This window comes from Anser anser, assembly GCF_964211835.1.
Source record: "Anser anser genome assembly, chromosome: 7".
Lineage (NCBI taxonomy): Eukaryota > Metazoa > Chordata > Aves > Anseriformes > Anatidae > Anser > Anser anser.
The window spans coordinates 16,739,664-16,748,596 of record NC_139727.1 but is presented as its reverse complement, the minus strand read 5'-3'; the positions used below and the strand labels follow the sequence as shown (position 1 = coordinate 16,748,596).

General features: G+C 53.5%; 1 protein-coding gene across 3 annotated transcripts in view; it reads left to right on the top strand.

Moving 5' to 3' along the window:
* The first annotated feature begins 1,402 nt into the window (after positions 1–1,402).
* CDH23 (cadherin related 23) overlaps positions 1,403–8,933 on the top strand; it is a 132,590-nt gene continuing 125,059 nt past the window's right edge. The window contains exon 1 of one of the 3 annotated variants that reach the window (XM_083844376.1): positions 1,403–1,755. The gene's annotated coding sequence lies outside the window, so the exon portion shown is untranslated. Of the gene's footprint in view, positions 1,756–2,317; positions 2,936–8,933 lie in introns of those variants that run through there. The other 2 variants (XM_083844375.1, XM_083844379.1) reach the window with 2 other exon arrangements.

Genomic DNA, 8,933 nt, shown 5'->3' with positions numbered 1-8,933 from the left:
TCTCCCCTAATTCTCCCTGCACCGCTCCTGGTGCTCAGCCGCACGAGATGTGCCACCCGCTTTGATGAATGCTTTTAATACGAAGCAGAAGAGGTTGGAAATGGGAACGAGCTCCACGCAGGATGCTCCACGAGCCCTGAGTATGCCCAGCATCTTGGCCGTGCCTTTTTTCTTCCCTGGGGCAACGCGGGGTTGGATCTTCATCCCTAGGACGTGGCTCCTGCTTTAAATGCACCACCTTGGAGACCTGCAGGCATCACTTTTTGTCATTTGGTTGGACGAGATGATCTTGTATGTCCTTTCCAACCTTGTGTTTCTGTGATTCTGTGATTTTGTTTCTAGGATCGAGCAGCAGCAGCCCAAGTGCCAGCATCTCCGTGCCAAACCCGTGTAGTATTTCCATGCACCTTCACTTCAATAGTCAAGAGCCACCTCTTGCTGTCCAGTAGTCACATCAAGGAGACTTCATTGGGTGTTACGTACTCATTTTTCTCCTCTTTCTCATTTCCCTTGCTTGCCTTCTTCATTTGCAGGGGTGCCAGCTCGGCCAGGACGGCCCGAAATGCGGGGCAAGGGGCAGAGCAGAGCGGGGCAGAGGGCCGGGAAGGCAGAAAGCAAGCAGGAGGGTGCTGTGTGGGTGCTGTGCCTGTAGATGGCACCTTCCCCTCTGCCTGCGCCGAGCAGGATGGAAACGGGAGCAGAAACCGGCTGGGCTCGGGGCTGGGAGAGGGAGGGATGCTCGTGGTGCCCCGCAGGCTGCCCCCAGGGGGACAAGGGGCCCAGCTCTGCCTCCTGTCGCGATAATCTCCTGGGGAATGGATCCCCTCACTTTTTCCCCAAGTGTGGCTCTTCCCGAAGCTGGAGGTGGCAGCCGATGGAGAGAGGCACAGTAAGTGGGCTTGCGCGCAGCCCACTGTCTTCAAACATTTCCTTCCCCCTCAGAATAAGCTATCACCCTATAAACTTGCAATTTGAATCCACTGATTCTCTACTTTTAAAGGAAAAATAAAGAAATCAGCTGTCCTTTCAGCTCTTTTCAGAGGGAAAAAACACCAGCCACCTCATCGCTTTGCTCAGATTCCTCATCAGCCTTTCACCCACAAACCCGTAAAAAAAAAATCAGGATCCTAATATTGGCCTTCAAAGTCCATGGGAAATGGACCTGGAAATTAATTTCCCACCAGAAAAACGCTTCTCTGTCAGCCCTGTGCTCAGCAGCATTGCACAGGTGGTCACAAAAAAAAAAACAAAACAGTGCGAGTCTTGCACAAATTAATTCTGCAAATTTGCTGAAGTCCAGCAAAAAAAAAACTGGTCCGGGTGCGAGCGGGGTGGCAGGCTGAGGGCTGCGGCATTTAGGAACGGGGTGAGAATTAAGCAGGGGAGAGATGTGCTTTATTTAAATAGGCACGTTAACCTGAGAGCAAACCCAGGCATGATGTGAAGAAATTATTTCTTAGTGAGCTGCACCTCAGGGACTTCTCTTTAACCCCCATGGGTGCTGCAGCCTGCCTGGTGCAGGGCTGGCTCTGCTGTGTGCTATGTGCACTCTGGGGGGGCTCCCAAATCCCAAGGGCTCCCCATGGCTGTGGGGGCATGGGAGCAGCCCCCTGCCCAACCCAAATCGATCGGCGGAGGAGCCGAGGTAATTGCATAATTAGCAGAAGCTGTGCAGGAGAGGCAAGGGTTTAATTATCCCCTCCTGCTCCTGCCGAGGGGTTTGCCCACTGCAGCTCCAGAAGGAGGGATGTGCAGGTGAGTGTGTGTGGCTCCACGAGAGGTTTCAGGGATGGAAAAAGCTTACTTAGGGTTTTAATTAGGAGCTGCTCAGGGTGGGGTATTGGGGTGAGGTCCCCTGAGATGGGGGTGGCTGTGGGTTTTTGTATGGCCCCAAAGCCCTGTCCATTTAGGGGGCTGCCTTGTTTCAGGCGGGGTTTATGGGGCTCTGTTGCTTCCAAAAAAAAAAAATGAGGAATGGGGTGAAAGTGGTGAATTTGGCTGCTGTCTTTAGGGTCTTTGTAGGGAGGGCTCGGGCTGGAGACAGGGATCTGCCCCGTGATGTCCTGTGGGGACCAGGCTGAGGATGGAGATGAGGTGTGGGGAAGCCACCTGCTCTTCCTCTGGCTTTTAGGGACAAATATCCTGCTGAAGGCTGATGCTCCTCTCAGTGCAGGGCCCTGGGTGAGCAGGAGCTGCGCTGACTGTGAGCACACCGGGGTGACAACCAGCCCCTCCGTGGGGAGGGGACGGGTGTGCAACCCTAATCCCACTGGGGTCGCGTCGCTCCTCCTGTCCCTACCCAAATGCTTGCGAGGCCACGGGTGCACCGTGGTCACTCGTGGGGTCAGCGGGGACTTCTGGCACGAAGGGTTGGAGGCGCGTATTGCTAGCTCCGTGCCGAGAACACCGTGTTAGAAACCGAGGCACCCAAGGGAGAGGAACAACAACCGCTGCGCTGCCCGTGTCGCGTTGCCGCTCATGTATGATTTACGCCCCGCTCCCCGGCCTGCCAGCACGGGGAAACGGCACCCAAAGGGCTGAGACAAGGGGGCCGGCTCAAAACTTGACGCTCCCCGGGCTGAAGTTTCTTGGCAAGAGGCAGGGGTGGGCCCTTTCCAGCCGGACCCCGCGCCCCCGGGGGGCTGAGCGTGGTCCCCAGCCCCTGGGGGTGCTGAGCAGGGGCTTTGGGGCAGGCTGCCCGGGGTGGGGGGGCGCAACTCCCCCTTACCTGGGCGAGGGGCGCTGCGCCAGCCTCCGCTGCGCCGCTCGGGCTCCTGCCCACCCCTTCCTCCTCCTCCTCCTCTTCCTCCTCCTCCTGCTGCTGCTGCCTGGGCTCGCTCGGCGGCGCGGCTGGCGGCCGGGGGGGGGCTCAGGGCTGGCTCTGGGACCGGCCCCCGCCACAGGTGATGTCCCCAAGGGCAGCGCCCCGCCACAGGTAATGTCCCCCCCGCCGGGCTGCGTGGGCACCGCGTGGGTTTGCACGGGAGGGATGCGCGGGGCTGTCCCCCCCCCCCTTTTTTTTCCCCGGCTTTGAGCCCCTTATCCCTCCCCCGGCATCTTTGCTTTGCTTCTGCCGAGGGGACAACTTGTTTGGGGTGAGCATCCTCACCGTTATTGTTATATATAGATATTATATATATATATATTTTTTTTTTTTTGGGGGGGGGGGGGTGGCTGGGAGAGAGGAGCTAGGGAGGATCCAGAGCCGTGCTCTCCATGGCAGGAGCCAGAGCATTCAGTTCTCCTCCCTTTGGGCAAAAAATAAATGGGCTTGTGGCTGCTGGTCTGACCCCAGACCACAAAGCAACCCCCTCCCCAGCCCTTTATCCCTCTCCCTGCTTTATGATTTCGAGCCTGGATTAAAGGAGGAGGAAAAAGCTGTAAACTTTCCCGGGCTGAACTTGTACAAAAGGCAGCGAGTGCGGGAGTGTGCGGGAGGCTGGAGTTAAAGCCGGGCTGCAGCCGCCTCCAAGAGGTGCTCGGGGCTGGCAGTGGCCAAGCAGGGCTCAATTGGAAGGAAGGAGATTTCTTTAATCCTCTCCAAAATCCATATTAAACGGGAAAACAGCTTTTCAAAGCGCTGAACTCGCCCCAAGCAGTTTCTTGTTATTTCTTGAGAAAATGGTTTATTTAAGATTTTTTTCCCCCTACTCCTTTGCTTGCTCATCTTTTCATTAATCTCTGACAAAGCTGGGCAGTCCTCTTTTATTTAAATAAATCCTTCCCTGGCCACCTCAAAAGCTGACCCCTGTGCACATCCAGCTTGGTGCTGGTCAGGCATCTCCAGCTTCGAGCCGGCTGCGGCTTTTATTTAAAGAAAATCCTCAAACTTCAAGAGCGCAGTCTGCTCCCTGTTAAAAACAGCCAGCTAAATTACATTAACCTCCCTTTTAACTGACGGACTTAGGGCTTCGTTAGGAGGCTCAGGTTGTGAGGCAGGGACAGCTTTTCCCTGATTTGATCAGCCCAGCACCGAACCTCTTGTTCCGATCCAACACCGAAGGTTGGGGATACTCCAGGGAGGTAAATAACAGCCTGTGCCCAGTCACAATTAAAATACAGCTGTGGGGCTTCGTTACTGGCATTTAATTGGGCAAATACAAAAATCCATGGTACTGGTAGTAAAGACCTGCCAAAGAAAACCCACAATGGTGCTGCCAGCCCCCTCGTGCCAACCACTGCCACCTCCCTGAGCTGCCTCTTTTATTTATTTATTTATTTTGCTGGGGCGTTGTGCTGGAATGGGAAGTTTTCCGTGCTGGTGTTTTTTTGGTGTCGTTTGATTGTGTTTTTCTGTGCTGTGAGGCCCCCAAAGCCCTCCTGGTGACAGGGCAGATGTGGGGGTGCCCATGATGTCCCCAGCACATTGTGCACTGGCCGGTGCAGGAGAGAGACGGAGCACGCTTTATTCCGTGTGCCATCCCCATGGGAAAGCTGCTTTTGTCAAAATCCAGGCGGGTGATGAGGGAGGGAGTTTGAATGTTGCCTCTCCCCCTTCCCCTGGGGAGGAAATCCCTTTGCAATCGGAATTTTTTCTGCTTTGCCGCCCCCTCCCTCCCCAGCCCCATGCTCTGGTTTCGGAGGGCACGCTGTGCGCTTTGCGGCACGGAGTCGAGAGCGTGTCATCAGAGCACGATGTGGTGCTTTAGGACCGAGTTGTAAAACATTCCCTTTATGGGCAACTGTAAAAATTGATATTCTCACTTTTTTTTTTTTTTTTGGTGATAAGTGAGAGAAACAATGCTCACAAGAAGCAGGAGCTGTGGAGCCAGGCTGGAAGGGCACCCAGGCGGTGCTCAGGGAAGTTACTTGTCCCCCCTGGGGGCTGTACCCAAAAATAAGGGGGTGGTAGCACCGGGAATGGCTTCTGCTACTCCCAACTGGTACACAGCCTGAGGTCTGACAGCTTCCCTGCCATCCCGATGGGGATGGGCAGAGAAAGAGGGAGAACTTCCCCCGGAGCAGCCGGGGTGGCAAGGATGTCTTAAAAGGGCTGAATTTGTCAAGTTTCTGAAATGTTTGGCACAGCTGGTCTTGAGCACTGATTCTTTGTAAATTAGGCTGTGGGACTGACTTGCTGATGGGCTGTGGCCTCTCATTAGGGTGGAAAGCATCCCAGCTGCTTGCAGCCCCGCTCTGCAGGAGCGTTTGCTTGGGCATGGGCTGTGCACTCTCCAAATTTTTCTGGAGGTTTGTTTTCAGACTAAATGCTTGCTTAGGGTCTGAGCACAAATAGTTGAAAGTGTGTGTCCTAGAACTTCTCTCCCTATAGCATCCTGCTTCCTCTAGTAACATCCTCAATAACGCTGCAGGAGGACAAGGGTTAGTTTGGGACTTTTGTGGCCCAAGACCTACAAATATTTAAAATTCATGCTTTTGTGCTCACGCTGCTCCGGGATCCTATTTCAGCTCATGGGCTGTGCAGCTGAGCTGGGGAGTCCCAGTGCTTTCCACGAGGCTCATCCAAGTCTTGCAGATATCTGGAATATTACCCAGGGCTCACTGATCACCAGGGGCTGGAATGGTGTTTCTGCCTGGTTTCTACTGTTTTGTGGTCCCGTGGCTTTCAGCAAGGCTTTTTGCATCCGGAGTCTGAATTGTTTTGCCCCACTCTAGCCATTGCATAACATGCATATCCTTCGGGGGAGAAAGGTGCCCTTTGGGGTGTAAAATCACCAGGGAAAGGGGTTTCCTGGTGGAAATAAGGGGATGCTGGTGCTTGGGGAGCTGCAGCTCTGAGGAGGGCATGCAGGACAGGGACTGGGCACCTTAACGGGTGCTCAGCCATGGCTGGGTTCTTGCAAAGGCTTGGACAGACAGGTGCTGAGCTGCCCCTAATCAGAGCAGCTCCAGCTGTGCTGGACACCTTCAATTTTCATCCTGCTCCTCCTGCCTTTGGTGTCTGGTATGGCAGCACTTGAGGCTAAGGGCTTATCATCATTTTTTTCCCTTAAGTAGGGTGTCTCTACCTGTCTCTGCCAATCTCTGTTTATGGCTGTTTTTCCACCTTCCCTTTCCATGCTGGCACCATCTGCTCCTTGGTGTCTCCATCTCCATCACCTTGGCTCCTTGTTTGGGAGCCCGGCGGCTTGGTCTCCTTACCCCCTGCTTGGGCTGCTCCAGCCTAGGAGAGGTTTTGTGATGGAAAATGGTTGCTAGTCACCCCAGGCATCGTAGCAACTGGAGCTGCAGGCTCAGAGCTGCCCTAGCCAAAAATAAAAATAAAAAAATCAGGCATCTTCCATTGACCCAAGAGAGGTGGTGCCTTCACCATGGAAGGATGCTGCAGCAGGGGATGTGTCCCTTCCCAAAGACCCCGGGGTGATTTAATACTGCCTGATATTGATATTGCAGGTACAACTGGTGCTCAGACCCACAACTCTGTTCCTAGATGACTTTCTGTAGGGTTATCTCTGCTGAAGCCTGCTGCTTGTACAGAGCTGTGGGGTTATTGGGATTGTTTTATGGCACTTGGAGAACTCGTTTCGCTTCCAAGTGGGACAAAGTTTTCTAGGCCAGACTGAAGTCCAGACGTTTCTGCTCAAATGGGATGTTTTCTTTTGGACCGGAGCCTTTGGTTATCCGATAAGCTCACGTTGTCTTGCAGCTAATGCTTTTTTCCTATCGGAAAAACAAACATTTTCTGGCAGCTCACAACAAACACTTCAACTCCTTTCCTTGTTTCGAGAGAGGATTGAACTGGTGTAAATGTGGGAAGCTTTTCTCTGGGCTCAGAGAGGAAAGCAGGCAGCATCCTGAGTCCCTCTCCCAACGTGCGGCTGTGCTCCCTGCTCTGGGCGCCCACCCTCCCCGCCGAGGTGCACACGAATGTGCTGGCCCGTGTTTATTTAACAGGGGAATTTTTCCCCTCGCCGCGGGGAATAGAATAAAAAAGGGCAAGTTTTTTCACTGGGAACAAATCTCATTTTCAAGAGTCCTGACAAAATGAGCCATAAAATTACAATATTTCAGAGTGCTTCGTAATTCTAGCGCAGACGGCTCTTCATCATGGAATCTGAAAGCTCAGAAAATATAAAACTCATTAGATTAAAATAAACCACCTACTGCGTGGAAGAAAAGCTTATTTATCAATATCAATTTACTCCTGATTACCCTGTTCTGCAATTTGTTATTTTTAGGAATTATGATTTGTGTATTGCTCATGCCAATACATGGAGGGAAAAAAAAATTTAACTTTTTTTTTCCCCACCTTTTGAATCCTAGTTATTGTAGAGACCTAGCTAAGAAGTCATAAGGAATTAAATAAAAAAGTGGATTCTTGGCAGTGCTTGTGGCTGGGGGAATGGCAGGATGGAGAGGCTGGGATGTGTGGTGGTGGATTGGGGTGGAGGGCTTGGTGCTGGTGTTTGTGGGGGATTCCCCCAGACTCCACCACGGCTCTGCAGTGGGTTTTAGGAGGGGATTCTCCCATACGTGTTTGGTGGTGACCCTCACGGCTCAGTGCCCCGTGATGGGATTCATGGAGCATCTCGGGGGGGTTTGAGTCCATCTAGGAGCAGATGCTCTTGGTGGGGCAGTGCTGAATGCTGATTTTTGTGGACCAGCCATGGGGCAGAGCCATTGTTTGCTCTGTGTCCCCAGAGAAGATGCTTCTGGGGAAGGAGCAGAGAACCCGTGTACCTTTTTTCCTTGCATGAAAAAGACATGGGGGAGGCGCTTTGATTTACACTCTCATTTCTCCTTTATGCTCCTGGACCAGAGCGGAGCTAACGGGGAGGCTGCCATGATAAATTCGAGGCGCAGATACTGCGGCGATGGCTGGGGGAGAGGGGACCAGGTGGGGGGAAAGGGGCTGGGGGCTGCTTGGGAACACCAGCAGCTCGAATGTGAGAGCATCTCTGGCAGCGTGGCGCAGCCGCTGCTGCTCCGACAGAAGCAATTACGGGTGTTTTGTGTGCGTGCAAACTGCTTTGCTATGTGAGCCCCCCCAGCAGTGTGTGTAAAAATAACCGGTACAGGTGCACAGCCTGGAAGGCGACGCTCGAGCACCCTGGGAGTGATGCACAGCCCCGGCACGTCTCTGCTCCCGTCCATATTTCTTGGAGGAGAGATGCTGGCGGGCTCTGGGTGCGTGGCTGCCAGCTTTGCACAGAGTAGCTCGGTGCGGAGCATGCGGTGGTTGGTGGCTGCTCCTCCTAGCCAGGCGGGTGGGATCCTCCTGGTGGATGTGTTATTGGCACGGGGACCTTCTGCAGGGTCTGTCTCAGAGGTGCAGACCTCTAGAGCTGAAGGAGAAGCAGCTCCCAACACCCCTTGGGGGCCTCAGAAGGGAGAGATGAGGTGAGATGTGTGGATGTTGGGCTGATGGTTGGGTTTGGTGACCCTCAAGATCTGTTCCAACAGAGATTATTCCGTGATTTCACCAATTATTTGGTCTGTCCATGAACCAGCATGCAGAAAGGCCACGGTGGTGTCCTGTGCTTGGTGCTTCCTGCAGTTTGTACGTGCTAACTGCACTCCTAAATGTGGTGGGTGCCGTTTGTGCAGCATCGCCGCACCCCTAAACGTGGCATTTCCTAGTGAAGGAGGCATCTGGGACAGGTGGGATTAAAAAGCTCTGCTGGTCTTGAGCCGCTTCCTAAACCTCCAAGCCCCTGACTCCTAAAGCAGTTGCCTGCAGAGCTGTAGAGGCTCCTCTGGCTCGCATCCGTCACCGTTTAATATGGCGCTGTCTGCTGCCTCCCGTGCCTCGGGGACCGGTTGGGAAGTCTCTGGTTCAGCGTTAGTGCCTTGGCAGCCAGGAGACCACGGTTAAGTTCCTAGAGACAACTTGCCCAGGGACATTATTATGCTGCATGCTGCTCCGAAGGCTCCCTACAAAGAGCCTCTTTCAGGCACAAGGTGCAATTTAATATGCTCTTAGTCACAATTTTAAAGTTCTCCCCCGAGACTTCTCAAAACCGCTCCTAAAT